We start from the raw sequence: 24,549 nt of genomic DNA on the forward strand, positions 1-24,549 counted from the left end.
ACTTTAATACGATCAAGCTGTTTGTTTATTTTACTGGGTTGTGCTTAACGTCTGTGACCTTTTGCAGAAATTGGTTCTGTTAAATGTCAGTAGTAATTTAAAAAAACAATCTTTGTAAATAAATAACTGGAAAACATTTTATTTTCACGTTTTTTTCAATTTTTTATATGAAGTTAGGTATATAGTTTAGATGTCTATATATATTTCATAAAATTCAAAAGAGTGTACGTTATATTACCTCAAAACTCGAGAACCATTCGACGGATTTTGATCCGATTTTCACTATACTATACAACATTTGTCGAGGAAGGTTTAAGTTGATAGAAATTGTAGAAAGCTTTTAACTTCTTAAAAATTTCGAATCGGGATCTTTTTTAATCGATTCCCTGATCCAGAAAGATAAACTCAAAGTGTATCAAAACGTAAATTCTGACACAGACTTTCGACAAAAAGTTCTTTTGATGTAATTGCGTAATATTGTATTAACCTGACGGACCGGTTTGTAGAAAAAAGTTCTCTTTATAATGTAGCAGAGCGGACATTATATCTGTCTCGGAGTAGTTGAAACGTAATCAACTAGCGCGATCGAACAACTGCACGGCAAATATATTGTTTTCATTGGTATTTTCTTTTTTTTTCGATTAATTTTCTAATTCATATTATTATCTACCAGAGTACCTGTTAAGTTTGAAAAATAATAGAAAAATAAATATATACCAAAACATTTTATTTTTGATTTAAGTGGCAGAAAAAGTGATTTTGGCGAAGCCGGGTATCACGGCTACTTAATAAACAATAACACATGTCTAATTGGAACATTTGACTAAAAAAAAAACTTTCATAAGATTTTTTTGTTTTTACTACAACTGTAATAAAGTACTGCACTAGTAAGATAAAAATTAATTCTGTTAATAAGCTGTTTTAATTGTTATTTTAAGTTTTCGAGTGTATTGATTTTAGTCGTATATATAAACGCAAAATAGCATTTTTTTTTAGTTTTTTCACACTTTCATAAGAGTAATCTTCTGAACCTTGCTGCTAAACAATCGAATTTTTCGTGTTTCACTGTAGATCTAATATTTAAAAAATATTTTTAAAAATTCAACTGGTAAAGGGTAAATAGAGGAACAGAACTGATCCTTAAGTCAATGATACATTTTTGAACAATTAGAAATAAAGGTCATTAGTAAATCAGATAAATTTTAGAACACATTTTTTGAACAGCTAAAAAAGAAGAAATTTTGCATTAGTTTGATTTGTTTCTCTTACCATTCTGTTGACAAAATGTTTTGTGATGAATACTAGTGTATTAAAAAATGCTCATTCTCAAAAAGTAATCTCTACTCGTTTCTAATTTTTTAAATTACTTGAATGTTAAAATTCGGTATTGTCTTTATTTGGTGACTAATAAAAACTGCAGAACCAGAACTTTTATAATGAAACCTAAAGTTTAAAAAAGGATTTGATGGCAAATCTACGTAATACAAATGGGAAATACCCATATACTAATTTTATTTTATTATATATTTTATATTAAGAAAATATTTATTTTTATATTTTATAAATATAAATATTTTATATTTTATAAATATTTAATATTCATATTTTCATATATTAAGAAAATTATTCAAAACCTTTCACCATTTGTGTAATTCATATACAAATAATATAGTCGTTTTACTGCAGAAATATTTGCGACCACCGTAGGCTACATGCAGGTTTTAGAAATGAGATCATAAGGTTTATTGTCATGATTTTAGAAGCTTCATACAGGATATTAAAAATGAACTCTACAACTGCTACACGTTTTGAAAAATACATTTATCAACTACCAGAATATCCAAATCAAAGAATAAATAATGTGTGTGTGAAACTCGTTTTTATTCGTTTAAATTAGAGTTTACTGAAGTTTGTTTAATAAAAAACAAGCAAACAAATAAACGCGCAAGCCTGCATACTGAACTGGACAAAAGTAATAGACATCTAAAAAAATAGCGTGCTTATGTTATCAAATATTCTAAATTGTGAATTTTTTATTCAGTGAATTCAAACAAAGCAAACAAGAATTCAAATTAAAAAAAAAACATGATTTTAAGTATAAAGGCCTGTTTGTCGAATACAAAATCTTTGTACTGTTAATTTAGATAATAGTGATATTCAGAACTGACTAATTTACAAAATACAGTAAGTATCGTTTGTAGTGACATCGGATATAATGACATATCAGATATAGTGACCAAAAACATGTCTCTTGGTTGATTTTGTATGGTGTTAATACATAAATGCAGTATGTATATTGTTTATAATTACATCGGTTGTAATGACATATCGATTATGACTTATTATTTCTATTGCACCGCAACATTTTATCGCTTATAATGACGGACAGAAGTGACTCGTCAGTAACGTAGTACATCTACATTGTAGCTACAGAAATATTTTGACGGTTAAAATTAATTACCTTTTCCTTTTTACCTGCATATGTACTATAATTCCTGTTTTTCTTATCTTCTTCCTGTACCAGATTATTGTGAACTGAAGCAACCACATTCAGTTATTATTAGTGAGCAAAAAATCACATCATATCAAGATCAGATCATGTCATATCGTGCGGGTACAGTGTTTTATTTTATGTATCCTGTGTAATTCATTTAATAGTGATTTAATTAGACTTCGTGAAAAACATTCACGATAAAGGAAAAGGCGCACATTATCTGGCGGTTAGATGATGGTGAAATTAATAAGTACATTACTTATTAGGCGTAGGTCAATTGACAATATCAGTGATATGAAAGAACTGTGAAAAAATTAAAAAAAAATTTGAAACAAATTCTGTGAAATCCAAAAAAATTACGGCCTAGTCAACATAATGATGTTGACCAAGCGCTGTTAAAATGGTTTAAATACCAGACGGCACATTAAATTTAAATATCCTATTAAGTGTAAATATCCTCATTAGCGGCCCTATATTGGAAACTAAGGCGAACGATTTTTCTGAAAAATTCGGTAAATCACGTGAAATAACTTCAGCTTGGATACAGCGGTTCCGTCAGCGTCACGATATTGTATCGGGGAGAACAAGCGGCGAGACCGCAGCAGCTCCAACTGGTTTGTCAGAAAAATGGCTAGAAACCATTTGGCCAAAAATAAAAGAGGGCTATTGGGACGAAAAAATCTATAATACTGATGATCCGGTCTTTTTTTTTTTAAACTGATGCCAGAAAGAACCCTTCAGTTTAAAGGCGAAACGTGTTCGGAGTGAAAATTATCTAAAGAAAGACTAACAGTACTAATTGCTACAAATAAACTGGAACTGACAAAAAAACTTCTGGTTATAGGGAAAAGTGCTGAACCCCGATGTTTTAAAAATCTTAATCGCTTCCTGTTATGTACGAAAGTAACAAGAAAGCTTGGATGACAAGTAATATCTTAACGTCTTGGTTACAAAAATGGGACCGTGAATTAAACATTGAAAATGACAAATACAGCTGTTCATTGACAACGGCCCGACTCATTCGCACGTTGAAAATCTTTCGTGTATAAAGTTAGTGTTCTTACCACCGAAAACAACACTAGTCTTACAGCCCATAGGTCAAAGCGTGATCAAGTCAGTAAAAGTCCAATTCAAAAAACACCTAATTTTACAAATGATACAGGATGTAGTTAAAAAAAAGGAAACACAAATAACTATTCTGGATGCTATAATTATGTTAGAAATATCATGGAATGAGGTTTCTCTGCTGACTGTAAAAAATTGCTTTCCACATGCAGAATTTTTATCACAGGCTGGCGAAGTTACTGACGTCGCGCGCGAAGAAGAATCTTTAGAGAAATCGGGCAATAGTCTGCAAAACTAATCGTTGTTAAATGCACTGTTTGAAGATTATCAGGAGGTTGACAAAGTTTTAGAAACGCATGAAACTGTAACAGATGATGATGTAGTGGCTTCAGTGCTAGCAGAAATAGACGGGGACGTAGGTAATGACAACGAAGGTAATGATAAAGACATCAACCCGCCAACTCTTCCAAACGTTTTAGCGGCAATAAAAAATAGTTTGCCGGTTTGTCAGTTTTACAGAAGTTACTATTGAAGAAACAAAGAGTATTTGTTTTGATATTGAAAAGAACCTTAAAAAACTGTATTACGACACGAAATGTTCGAAACAAAGCAAAATAATAAACATTTTGCAGAAAAAAATAATTTTTACGATTTTTCTCTATCTTCGTTTACTCTAACATATTTCTATTTATTATTGCATATTTTTGTTTTTTAATGTTACTTTTTACGGAAATAAATTATTATTATTATTTTTAATGATTATTATTCTACTGTATTACAATATCCGTGTAGGTGGCATATTAAAGAAGTACCACTAAGCGACCTAAACATAGGTTATTGTGACTATCGGTTATAATGACCTAAAATCGTCGGTTCTTTGAAGTTCACTACAAACGATATTTACTCTGTGATATTTAAATATATTTTATTAAATGCAGCGACTACATTATTTACGATATCCAATATTAGAAATACCCTCAGTATATAGGCTACGAGTTTGTATCTTGACTGTAATGCAATGTAATTTCAAGTGGTGAAGAAGGAAAAACGTTTACTGAAAATATTTAAAGTTTTTATTCACACAATTAACATTGTATAAATCTTTCACATTTATTCTAGCCCCAGTAAGTAGTGCATAAATAGGCGTCCGACGCCAGTAAGTGACTTCATGCAAGATGACGTTGGAAGTTTTCAAAGATGGCAACTGGAAGTGGACGTGGTCTTTTCGCCATATTTAAAAATGATGAACGAAGTGGCGTCATTCAGGATGGCGTCAGAATTGGGAGGTGGGAACTATAACACAGACATCTTAACTATATAAAGCCAGCATGACATTTTATCATTTATACTCCGGCTTGTGATCCCAAGGAGTGCTAATGTCGAGTCCGCCATCTCAGAGATTTCCTTTGTACCTCAAGGTGTTGCCAACTAATTATTTTTTTAGACTAAATATTAATTATTTATTTTATTTAATTAATGTATCTTTAAGGCTGGCAGCACAGCAGCTGTTGTTATCGTCTGCTAGGATAATACAAATATTATGTTTAAGGTAAAAACGTTAAGCATGATGTTTGGTTAACTTGAGAAAAATGTCTTAAACAAATTAAATAAAATGTAATCGTACCTCGAGAATGATTATGGTAATCGTAGCTGCGTCACCCGCTTGCGTTCAACGTCCTCGAAGTGGCTTGTTAGGTGCACCAGGAGGCGGTGATTGCACGATTTTGCGCGTGCGCACGTCTACGGAGCCACTCAGATGCTGACGGTGTGAGTGTTGGCGCGCAATTGAAGAACAACAGATGAACACGATCTAACCTAATATCACAGCTGCCTGTTTTACGCGCGCAAAAGTAACAGGCAATCATATTGCTACACTTTGAACACGCGCGTGCGCCCCAACCAGTCCGTTACTGCAATACTCGCGCAAAGTTCCAGACTCATTTGTCAACATCATTATTTGTTACACTTCTAATAGTAATTTTTTAATATTACGAAGGTTGGTAGCACACCGGCTGTTGTAATCTGCCAGCGCACAAAGTGCAAAGCGTAATTTAAAAAGATAAATGTCTTAAGAAAATAGAGTTTTATAAATAAAATATATTTGTTTTAAACATTCTCCTCACCATTCGCAATATATTTTGACAACAAAGTTATTCATCACCATATCATATTACAGGCCTTGAAAACATTTCATTCCGCTGTGCGAATAACTATTATATTATTATACAATAATTGTACATTACTATATCAAGTTTTGTGTATTTGCGTGAAAATTTGTGTTGTATATGTTATAGTGTTGTAATTCTAAAAAGAATTTTTATGTACCTTATCCACATGCACATTGTAACAGTTTTAAAATGTCACCGTAACTATAGTAGCCATTTATCAACCTGTAACAATCCAATTTACAACGATTACTTTGCTAATTGTAACGATATAGTCAATATTTTTCGATAAAAGGTAGTTTTATTTAATATCACTTGTAAAAGACGAATATTCCTTGGATCCTTTGGTAACGGAATTTTATCATTAAACCTAAAACTGCATATACTGTGGTGTTTTTCATCAAAAGAAGATTTGTAAATTTAAAAATTGGAAGTGAGAAATTACATGTCCTTGTAAGACGTTTTGTTCTTTCATATATTTCTCTTTGCAAACGACCAATACTAAAAGGAATGAGACCAGTGGCAATGGAGCGATATTTTCAGGGAGTAGATGTCATATTATACATTTTTAAAATGCCAACTTGTGCAAGGAATCAACTATGGTGTCGCAGCCAAGTTTGCACAGAGAATAAACTTATTGATATACCTCCCACCAACCAAAGTATAAATCATATCCCCACCACACCCAAAGGAGACCCTGAACATATTTATCATCTACGCACATCCGGTCACGTACACAAAAATTTCTAAGAATTAACTGCTATGCTTATTTGGTTGACATTGAACAGGAAACGCCCACACCCATACTGGTTTCTAAGAATTCACAAAAAAATTATCTTCCTTAAGCATCTGGTGGACCTTGACATGTTCGAATATGTTTATAAGTCGAAATACTAATATGTAGGAAATTACATATCCGGTAGCAAACTGAACAAAATAAAACAGTTTACGATGTATAATTCGAACTCGGCTTCTGTGAGTTCTCCGGCTTCATTCGAACATCGTTATGAAATCGTGTGAAGAGTTCGGCTTTCTCAAGTTTTTTGGTGTATATTGAGCGAATTGCGAACACAACGCTTTCACAATATATTTACTGAAAACAACGACACCGTAATCCTAATCGATTTGGCGAAAGTTGTCCTCTAACCAAGCAGCCATCCGTCGGTATTCCAATTTCAACTCGGACCTCGGGTACGGCGAACAAAAATGAAGCATCATAACGCATTCTTCATCGTTATCGGCGAGTTTTTTAACTATAATTTTTCCGCGGTAGCCCAGGAAGACGTGATGCTCGATAACTTCTTCCATGACGATCGCTAACCAGCATATGAGGTCTGAAACAACCTTTTTATACAACAGTAGACGTGTAGGGGGTTATCCCCACTACGTTTGATGCACTTTCTTCTTTTTCTTCAAATTCATCATAATCAAACGCATTTAAAGTTCCGTTCGGTAAAGATAAATTAGTAATCACATATGGCCTTCTTTTTACAGTAGTTGTCTTCAAAGTCATTGTTATTCTTGAAGTTAATGCTGATGTGCTATTGACGATCGTTGTAGTATTGTTACTGAGTGGTAATAGCGTTGTTCTTGTCGGTAATATTGCTGTGAAACTGAATACAGTATTTTCTAAAGTAAGCCCATTGCTAACTGTGATTATTAAAGAAGTGTTTTTAACTGCCATTTTCTCACCATAGCTTGTGTATTAGCGGTGGTATTTGATAAAGTATAAAAAAATGCTTCTACCACCGAAGAATTGCACCATATTAACGGAACATAAACTGGTTAAGAAACAATTTTACATCTTATCGCTTTCATCTTCGGACATGGCTGCGGCTGTGGCGAATAGACACACAATAATACTGTTACAAGTAATCCGATGAAAAAGTCTATCTTAAATATCCCCATAGTTATCAACACCCACTTAAACAGCCACCACCACCATGATAGTGAAAATTTAAAAAATATTTTCTTCTTGTTCTTATTCATCAAATGAAATATTTCCCACATTACATAACGTTTTTAACTATTCCTGTAAGCGGTGTGTACGTGACGATAGTATCTTGAATAATGAGAGAGTAGGCAGCCGTATTAGCCGGTGTATTGTTTTTAGTTTCGAAATAGATAATATGTCAACGATTCTTGTGTAAGGCTATTCGTTTTGCTTGGAATAATTGATGACAATCAACGGCACATTAGTTTTGAATTTTGGTAAACAGTAAGCCGGACATTGATCTTCTGGTTTGTTGTAATAGCAGGGAGCGAAAGCTGGCAAACATTTCATACATCAGATATCACTTTGTAGATTGTCGTGCGAATTGTATCGTGAATTTAAATACAGATGTACGTTTACCAACTTGCACATATCGAAATTAGTCAAAGCCGTTGTAGCTTTAAGATCCATCTGTAAATCGAATATCACATATCTCGGTTTCTCCGTTTGCGGCCACGTTTTTACTCTCCAAGAATGTATGTTTGTTTGCGGTAGAGAAGAATACTTGTCGATCAGCCACATACGAAAAGCGATCGCTAATGGCTTATCTCATTCTACTATTTTCAACAACATGTGGAATTTTCCACGCCACCTTCGTCATATGCAACTTGGAATCCGGCGAATCTTTCGCAGATACAAGCGCGTTTACGTCGCTGGAAGATCTAAACAAAAAATTATTTTTTTACATTCAATATTATGTGCTTATAGTCTTCGACGAATACCATCAACATAAGCAGAATCACATAGAAGTAAAATTGTCTAAATTATCTAAATTTATCCGACTCGTTAAACTTCCAACCGAAATTTTTCAAAATATTTTACTCACTTTTACGCAACGATAGAATATTTTTTATTGTAGTTGTAATTCCCAACTTCTGAACGCGACACAATTTCGTTCCATTTATTTCATACCGTATCTTTTTAAATAGAAACAAGACCGCGTTGCTCGTCAAAGTTGATTTCACAGCCTTTTCACCATTCTTGGTAGTCAATGTACCTTCAACCATCAAAACACTTTTATGCGGTAAGGTGTACACGTCCTGCTGGTTAATCAGTATCGTATTTCATCGTTTTTTTTGTTATAGGTCGACAAAACCTACAGTAGCTGGGTGTGATATTTAAACTGAGTGATTGTGTGCTCGTAGGAAACACTTTCACCAGCATTCAACATAACTTTCGCTCTGCTGCTGCCATTACGATTCACTGTAAAACCGAATTTTCAACGGAACAACACGTTCTTCGATATTAACGCTCTGGTGTTCAAACGTTGACTGATCGATGTGCGTAATGTACCGCTACAGCAGCAACGGTAGCAGTACAGTAGTAATTGCATATTAATCCCATCGTTCGACCTACATCTTAGATTTATCGTCTCTCCGAAAACATTTAACAGTTTTCCGTTCTGATCAGTAAACATTAAAATGATCTCGTTTATACTCTTTGTATTAACAGTAATATTCTATGGCGATTCGATTATTTTGAAACCTGGCGGTACGCTTAGCGTAAATTAATGAAACACATGACCTGATCAGTTCGTATAAGACTGCATTCGAAGCGATCGATGCTCACGTTTTTAATGACGACCGGAATCTATAACGTATGTCATATATTTGCTGCTAGACTCGCTTTTTCAAATCCCAACAGCGATGCCAAACTATCTTCTGACGTTAGGTCAATCGTGGCAGTGCATTTGACTACACATTTTAGCGTATTGTTATTCGATTGCATAAATAAAATTATTTCGTGTTTTTCTTTTAATTCATTGCTTAAAGTTTTAGCCATATAGTCCACTTCGTATGATCTAGTGGGTAGTGTTAGCTTGATCTATTACTTTTTAACTGGTAAAACGGTAAATGATTTGTTGATCCCTTTTTCCACATTCAGTATCGATGTGTATGTTGTTAGGTTAATCAACGCCAATTCCCGCTCACTGTTGGGTAGAGATAAAGCCTGGAGGAAGGTAGTGAGTGATAACGATCTATTTCCACCTATGCAAAACATGATGTTTACAGGTATGCGGACGATCCACAACTAAGGAATTGAAATAAATGACTACAAATAACTGTGTTTATACGCTTTCTGGTTTGATAATTGTAATTTTTGATCAAGTCGGATGGAAAATAACGCATCAGTTTGTTCGGTTGACTCAAATTACCGTAACTGTCAAAATAGTCTACCATCCATTTTCATTTTTGATAATATACCCAATGTGTTCCATGTTCAGTACCACGATCAAGATTAACTATCGCCGACTCGTTTGTTTACGGGTTTTCAGGTAATGCATCCAACATTAGGACTCCTCGAAAATCGGCTAATTTTAGACTTTTTCTCCCCGAACACATCAATTCGATATTTGACAACGGTCGCACTGGTGTTCCCTTTATCGAAGACGACGTTTTGTTTATTCTTGCCGCCTATCCCCGATCCTGTTAAAGGGTTTAAGGTATAATCCTTTGCTTCCAGTCCTTGCTTTTCTTTTCATCATGTCTCCAAGATTCTTTATGTCATTACATTTTGTGCGTCATCTTAAAATTCTTCCACCACCGTCACCACTAAATCCTCCACTGAACTTCGCTTTCAGTTTCATCGCTTTTGTAACGGCCAATGCAGTAGTCTTCTCTGTTATAGTCGAGTATTTGGCGTTAATTCGTTCTCAAGCGCGATCGGCTAATTTACGATTGGCTGCGGTTCTGTTTTTGTTATAACTGTACGTAGCATATGAGATGACGTGTTATTTACAAGCGGCGTCCAACTTTTTTGTATCCGGATCGTCTCTCTTTAACCGTTTTCTTAAATTCGTCCCCGGTCCACAATATTAATAACCTGGAATATGTAATTGTACCGGCAGATCGAATCCTTTGTTTATCACTTTGCTATCTTTTTGACACCTTTGAATGATTCTTCTCCAGTGTAAGATCCTAACGCTCCTGCAGTTAGACTTGTAAGCAGTCCGCCGCCTCGGTTTTGACTGGCGATTCGTTTATACCTCCTCACCACTTTACCCTTGTCAATCCGATTACTTACCATCGTGCTCACATCTTACGGTAACCAAGCTGATTGTGAATAATCGAAAACACACTACCATAACTGATGTTAAGTTCACTTGCAATCTCTAATTTTAATGCTTCGGTTAATCAAGAACATCTCATGTACGCGTTCCGCGTTACCTGTCGTTTTTGCAGTTGAAGGACGCCCATCACGCAGTTCGGCACTCACATTTGTTCTTCTGTATCTGAAAATTTTCACCATTTTGTTATCTTGGGGCATGATATTGCATTCTCGCCTTATACCTCAACACTTTGGCGATGAATTCACAACAATTGTAGTGTTTTGCCCAATAAAATCGGACTACTGAATGCACTTCTATGCTAGACGAAATCTCTAGAGATCACGCCATATTGACAACGACACTTCACACGTACTGAATGTCATACAAAACTGCTACTGGGGGAACGTGAAGACAACACCATAACCAGTGCTGCAACCGCAAAACATTAATATATTTTTTTCAGTTCAAGAGTACGGCAAGGGTATAACTTACTTTTTGATCCACCTCTCGTGCATAGACGTTTACTTGAAAGGTATAGTCCGTTCACGGCATTTGGTAAAACTGTTGGTATGTATCGATTGGTCAAATCGCTTTGCTTTACGTAAATCTTGTTTACAAATTGAAAGTGATAGCATCATCATTGTCAGTGGGTCCTCCCACATTGCACAACCTTAGTTTTTGATATTGTATTTTCCATTGGTGGTTTTTTGAAATGTTTCAATAACCCGCGTAGGCGGTGGTCTACTGCCGTACGCTCCGCCGCGATAACGTTCGAACTTTTCAATATTCATGTTTAGAGTGATTAAAGAAAAGTTTTACCTCTACCATTTATGCACCCTTTTTGTTGCAATTCTAAAATAGAGACTTTTAGATTACTATAAAACAGCATGACTTGCACGCTTGAGACCACCAATAAACGCAGTCTATTGCAAAGTTCGTTCGCATCGTCCCAGTACACGTAATCTGGTTTAACTGTTCTTTTTGCCCTCATAAGGATTCCTTAGCCGGTTATGGGGTTTTCTTTTTGCTTTTCTTCTTGACAACCTAATGGTTTCGGGGGAAACAATTCTTTTTTTTGAGGTTTTTAGGGGCATCGACTACTCTGGTCATTAGCCCAATCCCACTTCAAAAAAAATAAAAAAAGGGACCAATATTTCACATTTTCATGTGTCAAAAAAATGATCAAAATTTTACTTTTTCTTATAATTTCTGATCCAATAAAATTACTTTCTAGGCTTTCCTTTCGGCCATCCTTTTTTACACCGTTTTTCCATTCTGCCAACGGCCTCAACTTCCGACGACAGTGTGTCTGAGACTTCGGACATGGCATCGTCTTCTCTTTCTGACGGCAATGACGTTCGCCGGCTTACATCAGGTGATGAAAGGTTCAATGGTGCTGTGAGCATCGTTGCAATTGAATCTAAACTTGCAACCGATGCACTTTCGGCGGCTGATGAACTTGATTCAATATCTAAGGCTGTGCTTGGGCCGGCTGATACAGATGCTCTCGCCACAGTTGTTCTCTGAGCTTTTGGGGCCTCTGTACGTACAGTTTTATTGTCGTCTGTGTCTGGTGCTTTCTCGATAGTTACTTGCACCTCCATTTTGGTTGACGCAGATTTTTCCTGTACTCTTGTCACGGTATCCTTAGCTATATGACTAGTCATCGGGGTGATCTTTTGATCTTTGTCGGATAAATGAAGATTTTTCTTCATTACGTCTATTGATGGAGATATAATCGAAGATTTTGCCGGGTTTTAAACTGCGCTGTTCTGTCAGCGACGTCAGTCCGGGAATGAGCCATCTCATGTTTACATTGTTGTGTCTGATGAGTCGACTCGATCTTGGAATCAATGATTCTTTCTATCATTGTCGCGAGACTTGGTGCCATCGTATTAAGCAACTGCTCCACGTTAATTTTAGGTGTGGGGGGAGCAGCAACTGCTTCTGCGTATGTAGTCGATGGTCTAGGTGTACGTAGGTTTACAATCTTCTTCGCTTCAGGGTAGCTGACTTTCTGAAGCGTTTTAACTTCCTGAATGGCTGTTTCTGATTTGTATACTGGGCAGTTCCTAGATCGACAGTTATGGTGCCCTTTACAATTAATGCAGACTGGAGGGTCTTTACATGGATCACCCTCACGTATCTTCATTCCGCATATACAATATTTCCTGCGCTTCACATCTAGCTGCAGTGTGTCCGAAACGTTGACACCTAAAACATCTCAACGGCTGCGGAATAAATGCCCGTACATCAAGCCGATGGATGCCAGCTCGTACCTTTTCAGGAAGATTTGGCCTATTGAATGTCAAAACATAAGAGGCCGAAGGAAGAATCTCACCATTACGTCTCGTAGTAAGTCTGTGACAATTTGTCACTCCTTGACTAGACATTTCCTGCACTATTTCTTCTTCAGTACAGTTAAGAAGATCACGGTAAACAACAACTCCTCTGGATGAATTAAGTGTACTATGCGGTTGGACAGTAACCGCAAATTCACCGATCTTCTTCAACGCCTGGACTTTCTGGCTTTGCATGTCGTTGATAGTTTCGACATGTAATCCATTAAACGTCTTACGGATTTCCTTGACAGGACCACCAGCACAATTTGTAATCTCTCTAGCAATTAGGAATGGACTTGCCTTTTGGAAGTTATCATTCTCTTTTATAATGACCAAAAATCTTGGTTTGGGAACATTATTTCCAAACAAAGCTCTTCTTAACTCTTTACTGATTTTATCAGCATCTTTTCTCATGTTATCACTCTCCTTACTTTTTTCCTCTTCGCTTGTGGCGAATCGGCGGTTTCTAATCGAGGGTGTTTACGTGCACCCTCTGCCACGTTAGTTTGTTCAGGAATATTCATGAACATTGATCCCTTCTGTAGCAAGGCTAGCCGCCGGGGTACACCGCACTCCAGTGCTACTAACCTTGGAGGTCCGATCCGGTACTTCGGTGGAACCGGCATATGTCCTGGCAGAGAGCGGATGCGCAGTCTCTGCACTGACTCCAGGCTCCTACTCACCGAAGCTTTCAGAGCTCCCATGCACCGACATACATGGGCACCATTGCTACATGCTTGCATCGCAGGGGGCATGTGGACAACGGAAGGGTCTCCGTTACACCTGCAATAACATTGACCCTGGCCGCCACACCGCCAGCTCTAAGAGTGGTATGAATCCATTTCCAAAATCGTTTGTTATTCCATTTCCTGCAGGTAGCCAAAAATCCAGTCCGTTTAGTGACCTGAAGTTGGAACCAGGTCAACCTTAACAAAGCATATCCGAGAAACAACACTCGGAACCCCGTTAGCCAGCTATATGTAATGTACTTCAGTACAGCTGTTGCCGTCCTGGACGTGGAACGTAGATGTCGTGTTCCGGACGTGGGGAATATCTACCTCAGGGCGAAACAATTCTTTAATAATATTATTGTGTTTGTTATACCTGTTGGAAGTTATGCAACTTGTCGTTTGACATTTATGCGCTTCAGTATATTATAATATTTTTCTATAATTATCTAAGTCCCTGGTCGTATATTCTTTGGGTTCCTTCAAAAATATCAATTGATATAAGCCGTCGGTTCTTCTATAAGTTTCATTTTCGATTACAGTTTTATTTCCTTTGAACACAACATTCCGTTTTCCAATCACCCACCGGTCATTAACGCTTTTTATCTGGTAAACGTTTCGATATGTTTATTTCTATCTGTTATGGTAAACTCCAAGTAATACTTTGCATGATAGGCTGGTGATGTTGAGGAAGATGGATTTATAGGTTTACCAAACTGATGTTGTGGTGTTTTAAAAAAGTTTTCCCATAACTGTCCGTGTAGATAATTCGCCCTCCTCCACTTTATTTCTTGTTTTGTTTCACTATTTTGGTTTTGTTTAAATGTTTTCTTAAGCTCATGCAAATGTTCAACACCAGTTTAAAATGTTTTTGTATCATTTCATCAGTCTCCATTATTCCTTGGGTAATAGCACGATGTTTTCTTTTAATCAAATCTCTTGTTCTATTAATTCTTATAACCACCTGGTCGAGGATGAAGGGAGTGACATCATACTAGTTCAACATCATAATAACAACTGATTACAACCCATTCACGTCATAACCTTACTTCGATCGAACTAAAGAATAATGCAGGTTTCTTATTTCTTCTATAAAACGGAACAAAATCGAGTAGACAGATATTCATCATTGCAGGTTAACCTCGTGATTTGCTACACAATTCGCGGTAATATTTAGTAAACCTTGATCAATAGAGGAATCGAGAGTTTTGTACTTGTATTTTTAAACACAACAGATCTTTTTACATTACCACCCACACATGAATATCCACAAGAATAGAATGATTATGTTGAGGAGTCTTCGTAATGAAATTTTTGGAAAATTTCCTAATCAGATTTTCACCTAGAGAATATAAATGCGTCAAATAGCCGTTGAATAGTCAAAATTCATTTGGCTTTGCACCTGTATATTCACACGATTTTTTTAATAAGTCTTCGTTTTTGATTTCAAAGAGATTACCACCAACACGGTGTTCGTGTTTGTATCTTTTGTTGTATGTTTATTTGTTGTATGTTTATGTTTCTTGTTGTATGTTTGTGTTCGTTGTCGTTTGGTAAGGTTTCCGATACATCATTGGTAAACTGTACTCCGTAGGCCGTGTCGCAAAACAGTTTCCTCCATAAGATGTACCTAATCGGGACAAATGTTTAGGCGATCTTATTGGTACAGTGCGTTCTGTTATCATAATACAACATTTTGCTCTTTGAAGTGGACTACTATACTCTATCATGTGCATGTAAACATTTGTGTAATCCAGAGACGCATGTCGGTTTCGCCACTCCAATAATGGATTCTGTGAAATATATTTGCGGTGATGGTCAAAATCTGTTATAAAGTTCCAGTCGTGTCTGACTGTAGTTTTGAACATGCTTTTATCGTAAATTACCAACTCGATCGGCAATTCGTATTTTTCGCATTCTTCTAAAAAACTTTAATCGTATACGCTTGTTGAAAATCTTGCCTTCGGTGGTAATCATCAACAACACCACTAAAGGATGGTCACGATTTACGATTTAATCGTTTTACATGACGCCAACACCTTCGATCTTTTTTTTCACAACAGTTTTCGTTTTGACAAACGTAGTTGCCGGAAAACGTTTTTTCTAAAGTATTTCGAGCGTAGGTTATTTTGCGGTTTCCATTTAAAGTGTATCGCGTTCGCGTACGGAATACCATCCTCGGAGTTGTGTATACTTGCCATCGCCGCTATAAATCAACTGATCTCTTTCACATATCAAAGCCTATCGATACCGTCCTCTGTCTTTGACGCTCTCCTTATTCACAACAAATCCATGTTTCGCTTTCCAAGCTTCACCACGAAGGCTTTTAAAGTGTTCGAATTTAATATCGGTGTTCACGTGATCTGGATATATATGACGTAAATTGTGAACGTCTTGCTTGAATACAGAAAGGAGGTTGGTGTTATTTCTTACAAGGTGCTTACCCGCATTAGAATAGATTTGCGTAAGATAAAAAACTATCGATATTATTGTGACGACTCATAGAAAAGTACTTGCAAATATTATGTTGCTTTTCGCACGCTACATCGTCTAAAATCAATATCGAATTCGGTTCAGTTTCGTCATCAGCCATTACATCAAATTTAGAATGCTCAAAATAACCGATTTCCGATATACTTGTCATCAACCGTTCTAAAATATTATATTTCGGTTCGTTAAATATTAAATAATATTAATAAAAATAATGTACAATAATAAAATAATAGAAATAATGTTAAATATTTCTGCATCGCAAGCCGTCGCGTGGAAACAAGTTGAATAGAACATTTGCTTTCCGGCAATTAGATGGTCCACATATAATACATCTGATTGTGTTTGGTAAAAGAGGAACATCTCGCTTTTTTCCCTCTAATTCCCCCGTGGCCACCGCCGATTTATTCTTAGAAATTTTGGAGCGTAATATTGCCGACTTGACGTTCCTACCTCATGTTTATGACTGAAGACTTCTACTTACCAAATCCGCCATATTTATCCAACTGTTTTTTTATTGAATTCTTGCCATTTTCTTACATTAAAAAAGTAATTTAATTTACTAAAAAAATGTTAATATAATATAATAAGTATAATATAATATAATATAATTTTATACTATAATTTACATTTTTTTATATTATATAATATAACTTTTTTTATTACTTTATTTTTATATTTATTAAATATAATATAATTTACCGCTCAACACTTGGCCATGAATAGCCATCAGCGTATATGTACAGGAATGAATATCATCGTATACTTTATTTACAGTACATATTTCATTTATCCAATTTGATAAATATCCTTCGGCGAAGGTCTTTTAAATTTCCATATATGTACTCAATCATCGACTTTGACTTTTGGTAAAGTAGGCTTTCGATAAAGTACCGTATCAGACGTAAAATTATCGCTTCGTTTTTCTTATTTACTTCTTTCAGTTTTATTCCGATAGAGAGGTGATGTGTATTGTATTTGTTGATTAGTTTCGGCAGTAAATTTAACTACTTGTAAGTATCTTGTTCGGTGAATTTTCGTCACATCATTGTTTTTAAATTACGGTTGAATCGTTACACAATTGACGCTTTCGTATCGAAATGTGTAGAATAGTGATTTATATTGTACGAATTTAACAACTTTTCAACCGACCGGTTATGAAACTCTTTTTCCGAATCGATTTAAAAATGTGTCATAGAATGTTTATTCAGTGTAGTTTTGAGGAATTCAGCAACTTCCGTAAGAGTTTTGTTTTTACCGCTACACCGAAAGCTAGTGTTGAAAAACAGTAAATCGTCTTCGTTATATATCGATATCGTTTGTTTCATCTAGCGTATGGAATCATCTCGACCAAGTCGCCTTGATATAAATCACTTATCTGTTCAGCTCGCCGGTCTCGTAGGGTAATTTCGTCTAGCTTGACGATGAAGTTTTGTAGCTTTTAACGTTTTATTCATCGTTATACTGACTATATTTCATGTGGAAAGGAATATAAGAAGAAAAAAGAATCTCAATTTTTTTATTATCGTTTTTTATTCACCTCATCACTCTTGTATTTTGGTTTTGGAACCGACCGTATCGATAACATAGTCAAATAATAATCGATTTACAATTCTGTAAAGCAAATTAAGAATAAATCGGTAACCGGTTAGAAATGTTAAGGGTGGCCCTGAAAAGGGCCGTTTTATATTTACGGAAGTGTTTCTTAGAAAAATTTACACGTTCGAATATGTATCAATTTAAATATCATTTCATTGTTCCTACATATTAATATATACACCACAATCTACGCATGTAACTCGAAAAAGATCACTCTCACAAACAAAGCTCAACGAGGCTAGTTTTTTAGGTGAATTGGATTCTTAGTATTTGGGAAATTAGAACAAATACCTTTTTATTTTCAATTCTTTTAATATTGTAAAACTTATTAAGTTTAAAAACATACATCCATCATATTCAATTGTAGGAATAAAAGTGAACAATTATTTGAATTATTTCTGTTATCGTATGCAGTGTGCATATGGTCTTGTGTAGGAAGATAAGTGAGCAATTATTTGGTTCTATGTTATTGTCTTTACAGTAAGCGTATGCTCATGACCACTGTGATTTTTATCGCGCGAGGTTTTATCATGCATACATAAACAATATAATTGCAATATAAATGCTTATCAAGATAAACATTTTTTATATTACTGCATTATTAATAATTATATACATAGATAAAAGTTTTACTAATGCATTTAAATAACATACAAGAGATCCGTCAAAGATTTTTTAGAAATCTTGAGGATAATGGGAAAATTTACTTTATTTGTATAGATGTTGTTAATTATTTTAGCCGTGTAAAAAAAGATGTCTGCGTGTAATACAACATATGGAGGAGACACAATCAGAGACGGATTTCGGGTCACCAAGTTCACCGTCAGCACCACTGCCACCATTTACTGCTGCTGCAACTGTTGATACAGTGATCATTGATGAGTAGGACACCGGCAGCTATTATCGCCTACGACGAAGAAGACCTTGTCAATGGCGAGAAATAAGCGATGGAAACGAGCAGAAGATGGTCATTCGTCAACGGAGGGATTAGTTGAAAAAACTTTGCTGACGAGTACCTTTCGTTCAAACAGAGGGCGTATACGAACTGTTCCTGTTCGACGATACGTTGCAAATTTTAACAATATGGGTGATGACACTACTATTCTCGACAGATGTCCAATTTGTGTAACAGAATTGGTGTCTACGAGATGGAGATATGTAGTCATCAGTATTGGCTGAATATGTGTCCATAAGTGGACTACGTGGACGTAGTCCACTTTTGGACACTAATGGGGTATGCGCTGTTTGTAGAAGAGATATTGTGGGGTTCACTCCATTTCCGAGACTTAGCAACAGCATTAGGTATGTAATTGTTTTTATATTTGATTTATTAATATTTTTAGTGATTTTTTTAAAAGTAGCGATTTTGTGTTAAGTTTCGAACCGTAACGAATAATTACAAATGAATAGTATTCTTACCCACCATACTAATGCAATGATATAAAAAAGATAAAACACTGGAAGGAGGTAAGAGAGTAGGAGGTAATAGGAAGTTAATTATGTTATCAATTGTATTTATAGTTTAAGTGCAATTGGGAAAATTATTCAGTTGTTAAGTTTTTGCAATGCTTTCATTACCTCTTGCTTGCTTGTCGTGATTGGTGATACTAAGAAATGCCATATTATCACCACCAACAGAAGAGGAGAAGTAGATTTTAGAACATGTTTTCGAGATCTCGCATGTTCACGAGTTGGGGGGATAGAATCATGTACGTAACAACTGAGGAATTCGTCGGTTTGTATACCGTAGACTTACCGCTAAATAGAATGCTTAGATTGTTTTTCGCTAGGGAAAATATAGTATATTTAAGTGATATTTATCCGTTGTCAGATTGGTGGTATAGTTTAATAATATCCTGTAGCAATCTACGATTAATACAACTCGCCAACCGTGACCATATTTGCATTAATGACACGGTGATACCGGTACTTTTGGCCGATGGGTGTACAACTGGTGGAAAGACATACCTAGTAGTGACAAAGAGGAAGTACAACATTTTATTACATACTAGATTTAGGATTTAAGGTGTCACTGATTGAGAAAAAAAACGAAAATATAAAAAATCATTTATCTTAAACACTAAATTTTACATAATTACATGTATGCTTTTTATTTTAATAAAAACATGTTTATTTTAAATAAACAATAAATATTTCTTTAAATTTATTTTAAACATAAAATTTTATATAAATACTCTTTACACAACCAATCCGTTGAAAAAACTGCACAAACATACACAACAATATTTGAAGAAGACAAAAAAAATATATATATATAAACCCACATTATAAAGAATGATTAAAACTAAACAATAGTCATTACCGCGGCAATAAGGACTTGATTTACGGTTCTCGGTCTCTTTTGTGTAATGTCGTTAATGTTGCTGTTATTGGGTAGTTTACGTTTTTTCTTTAGTTTAATGACAATATGGAGGAGTCAGTTTTGTTTTCTAATATATAATGTTTGCTATCGTATGGTGAAAGTGATTTCATAAACTGATTAATGGAATAGATATTGTCCATCGGGCTTCTGATACCGTACGCAGTTTTGTATGAAACGGAATCATGAAAAAGACTTTTTTTGTAAAGATCATGCCTAAGATCTTTAGTAATTATTAGGAATACTTTGTATTACATTTTTCTCATTCTTATTGAAATCGTGAATGCTATATATCTTGGCACGAAGTCCTATAATTTCAAGAACAGCTTTCCCATTCATTTCATGTTTGAATTTACGAAGTCATTTCTTATTGGTATAACTAAAACTTCTATGATTGCAGGGGTAATCGAATTGCAGGGTAATTCGAAGTATCGAATTAATCAATATCATGAAGAATATCGTTGTTAACTTTAACAGTTTATCAGTCATGATATACATTAAACTATCCGTATCGGTCATTAGAAGCTTTATGCTATGACCGCGTACTTTTCCACTATGTAATCATGATGGAATTGGTAAATAATAATTTTACTAATGTTTAATACGGTGAATCCAATGTAGAACGATTAAGAAATATCTCGGGGTACGTTTTCTTTAAACTTACCCCGATAACCTGCGTGTTATAGTTATACCAAGCCAAAACTCTTTATTTTGCAATCACCTTGTCTAATTTACGTTCGTTAGTAATCAGTTGGAAGTCTATTCTGTTTCGTACATTTTCTAAGAATTTACCGTTCACCGCATTATCAACTTAAAAACGTTCAAAAATTCTTTCGTGCTTTTTCTCGTTTTGCAGTATCGAAATTGATGTACGGTTTTAGTCAGGCGACTGGGAAAATTCCAGAACTCTGTGAATGTTTTTCAGTTTCAATCCAAGTCAGGTGTACAGTTTAAGTTTCCTAAAGTGCAATATATATCGTTCTTTGTCATACAATGTCATTCGTTTTTGATAGGAAACAAAACTCTACATTTTTCAAATCACGAAATAAAAAGTCTCGTCAGTCGGTATTTTACGTTCGGTGCAAAGGTAGTAGTCTTTGTGACGATCATGTAATTCTTTTGGATACTCAAGATCCACTTCCAAGATATAGCTCTTTTCACCACGATCTTCTACTGTGTAATATCAAGATTGTCAATCTCCTTTACTCAACTATCTAAAATTTGCATAGGGTAACGACTTAACCATGGCTGTCTCGTACATGTTAATAAAATATTAATATTGTACCTCGGAAGTGGGTTTTTATGGAAAATAATGATCTGGAATAATTGAGTCGTTCGCCTTGGCGTACCTGTTTGAGATCATTCCTACTCCACAACGTGTACCTTTCTTCACAAACAGGTGTATATCTTGTCAGTCAACAGTTCAAGTTTTTGACGGGTAAATTTTAACATGGCATTCCAAGTGAAGTGGACTTTGGAGTAAAAGTTACAGGGATCCAAACTATAGTATTGCATGGACGTACTTTGGAAATTCTCAAAGAAGTCCGCCAGCAATAATGCATCACTACGATAAATTGTGGTAATCGCCTAACGTCCTATAGTCAACGTATTTTACCCATGTTGAGCATTGACATATTCTACGTTCTTTATGAGCTCTCTTCTTAGCGACTATAGAATGCTATTTGAAGTGGAAGCTGGGTTTCGAAAAAACCTTTCTACATCGGTTATGTATTCATAGGTGCTTTTACGGATTAAGCAATCCCTCTTTTCAGGATGTTGGAAATTTGAAGTGAGTCTTAATAACGCCGTCTTAATCGTGAGTTTTTTACTAGTTGTTCACAGGTTTTTAAATATGATGAAAAAACTGTAAAGAGTACAAAAACCTCAACGGGTAGATGGACAGTGACTTCAATCGCTCGAATATGTTGGCGATAGAGTTTACTTTTGTGTTGACCTGTATTTTCCCAGAGTTTGAACTATGTGATGGCTATCCTAAACGCGAAGATAAGAAGTAATGCTGGAATATGCTCTGTGCGCTTACAATTTAAATTGCACTAATTATGGCAGGCGCGAAAAACCATTCTGTGAGATGCGAGTGAACGTACCCGATCGTCTTTCAACACACAATGACGTAGAAAACGCTCGGTAGCTCTTTTAAATCCTTCAGTGTCTTCGGAAATCATCACCTTCGGTTTTTCGGTGACCATACTTTTTGCAATCTATCTGCGTGATAAAGCAATTCATCCAGAATTTTTTCATCAATATTCTCATCACTAGTGTTCGCACGGTAGACAACAAGAACATCGCAAATTGCTCTTCCTCATCGACGATTATGTAAGCGTAATCGGAAGGAAGATGTTAGGCTACCTTATCAATATAATTAGTATTTTGTTAAGGGGTGGCAGTGTCCATTGGGTGTACAAATTTACATATACCACATAAGGAACTCGAAGTGTGGACAAGTAGTCTCTAAACTTCATCACACATTCCTTTACTTTACTGGGATCGGGCATCCTTATTTGTTGTGCACCGTGTCGCTTACAGTCCACCAGATATTTGCCGTAAAAACTTCTACACTGTTATCGCACTACTGTTTCACAAAATAAATTACACATCGTTATCTACGACCTTCACGGCTAAACACACACCCACCCATCCACCCACACACACACCCACACCCACACACACACACACACATACACACACACACACACACACACACACACACATATGTTATAGAAAAGCAGTCAAGCTAAGCAATATTATAATTTATTAGTTACACACACACACACACACACACAAGGATTGCGCGCGCGCAAGCCTTTTCGGTTGTGCATTTAAACTTTATTAAATACCCCCATACGTTTTTGTTACGTTATATAATGCATGCACACTTCATTTCTTCTCCAACTTGTGAAGAGGTAACATTGCGTTATCTTAACGTTAAAAAAGTAGGTATATTGTGTCTTTAGTTGATACAAATTGTAATTAATTCTTTCGTCTAGTTTTATCATCATCTTAATTGGAAAGGCAATTTTAAAGATATTTTTCCTAGAAATTACCTAACCTAAAATGTATGTGTGATTATATGGTATGGTTGTATGATTTTCAAACAAATAAGTATAGATAATAATAATAAAATAAATGAATAAATAATAAAATAAAAGAGTGCATTATAAATAATAAGAAAATATTTTCTTATATAATGCTAAACAAACAATAAAACCGAAGATAATTACCATTTTTAAAATAAGTTATTAAAATATAAATTTAATTGAGGTTGGTATAAACGCATACTATTACTATATATCGTATAGATGTTATTTTACATCGTCAACACTTCATATCAATGTCAGTTTACATCATTCTTTATATATTGATATATCATTCTAAACCAAAGTATTCAATGATAGTATAACTTTTCCACACCCAGTATCTTATAAATAGCCTATTTAATAACGAAATCTTATTTTAATTTGTTCTAGGTATCATCATCAAAAAGTGGCATTACCGGTAGTTTCCCGTGCAATAAACAACAACATCGTCCGTCTTTGATGGGACTTATCTGACTTTGAGGAAGTATACCTCCTTTCAACTCTTATGCGGAACCATAAAAAGATCCTGAACCGTTTGAAGGAAAAAGGCAGGCCTTTTGACGGCAACAAAAAATGGTAATTATACAAATGTTAATTTTAGGTTATTGTTCTTTGTGTATGCTAATATTTAATTTTACAATTTAGTTTTGAGCTATAATGAAAATAGTCAGTTTATATTTGCATAAGTACTAATATTAGTCTTTGTTTCTGTAGGTACGTTGCTGCAACTGATGAAGAAGACTCATCTTGAAGACTAAGTAAAGACGACATTCACCAACCTATTTTTGCATGGGAAAACTAGAATGGAGATATATTTGGATGATACAACGACGATGTAATCGAAGGGTTATGGATAGAATCCGTGGAAAAAATCATCGAGACACTGTCAAAGTTCATTCGTAACGGTAGTGTGTAGGTAAAATGAACAAAATCATTTACAGCGATTTAAACATTGTTCGCTAACGCCTTCTATACGGTGCCTCAAACACATTCATAGCGACACCAAAAAACTTGCTAGGAGAGAGGCAATAATTATTATAAAAAATCCAAATGATCAAAAATATTTCCTCTGGTGCGTGCTAGCATATCTCTACGATCAACCCTGCGCAGACAGCATAATACATCTCTCCGGCGGAAAGGTCAGATAGT

General features: G+C 35.3%; 1 protein-coding gene across 3 annotated transcripts in view; it reads left to right on the plus strand.

Annotated features, from left to right (window-relative positions):
• LOC142334205 (uncharacterized) overlaps positions 1-24,549 on the plus strand; it is a 141,390-nt gene that overhangs the window by 74,226 nt on the left and 42,615 nt on the right. Inside the window, exons 3-4 of one of the 3 annotated variants that reach the window (XM_075382034.1) lie at positions 23,791-23,976; positions 24,115-24,316. The exons of the other annotated variants lie outside the window; for them this stretch is intronic. The gene's annotated coding sequence lies outside the window, so the exon portion shown is untranslated. The remainder of the gene's footprint in view (positions 1-23,790; positions 23,977-24,114; positions 24,317-24,549) is intronic. 3 annotated transcript variants of the gene reach the window in all.

This window comes from Lycorma delicatula, chromosome 1 (genome assembly GCF_047948215.1).
Source record: "Lycorma delicatula isolate Av1 chromosome 1, ASM4794821v1, whole genome shotgun sequence".
NCBI lineage: Eukaryota > Metazoa > Arthropoda > Insecta > Hemiptera > Fulgoridae > Lycorma > Lycorma delicatula.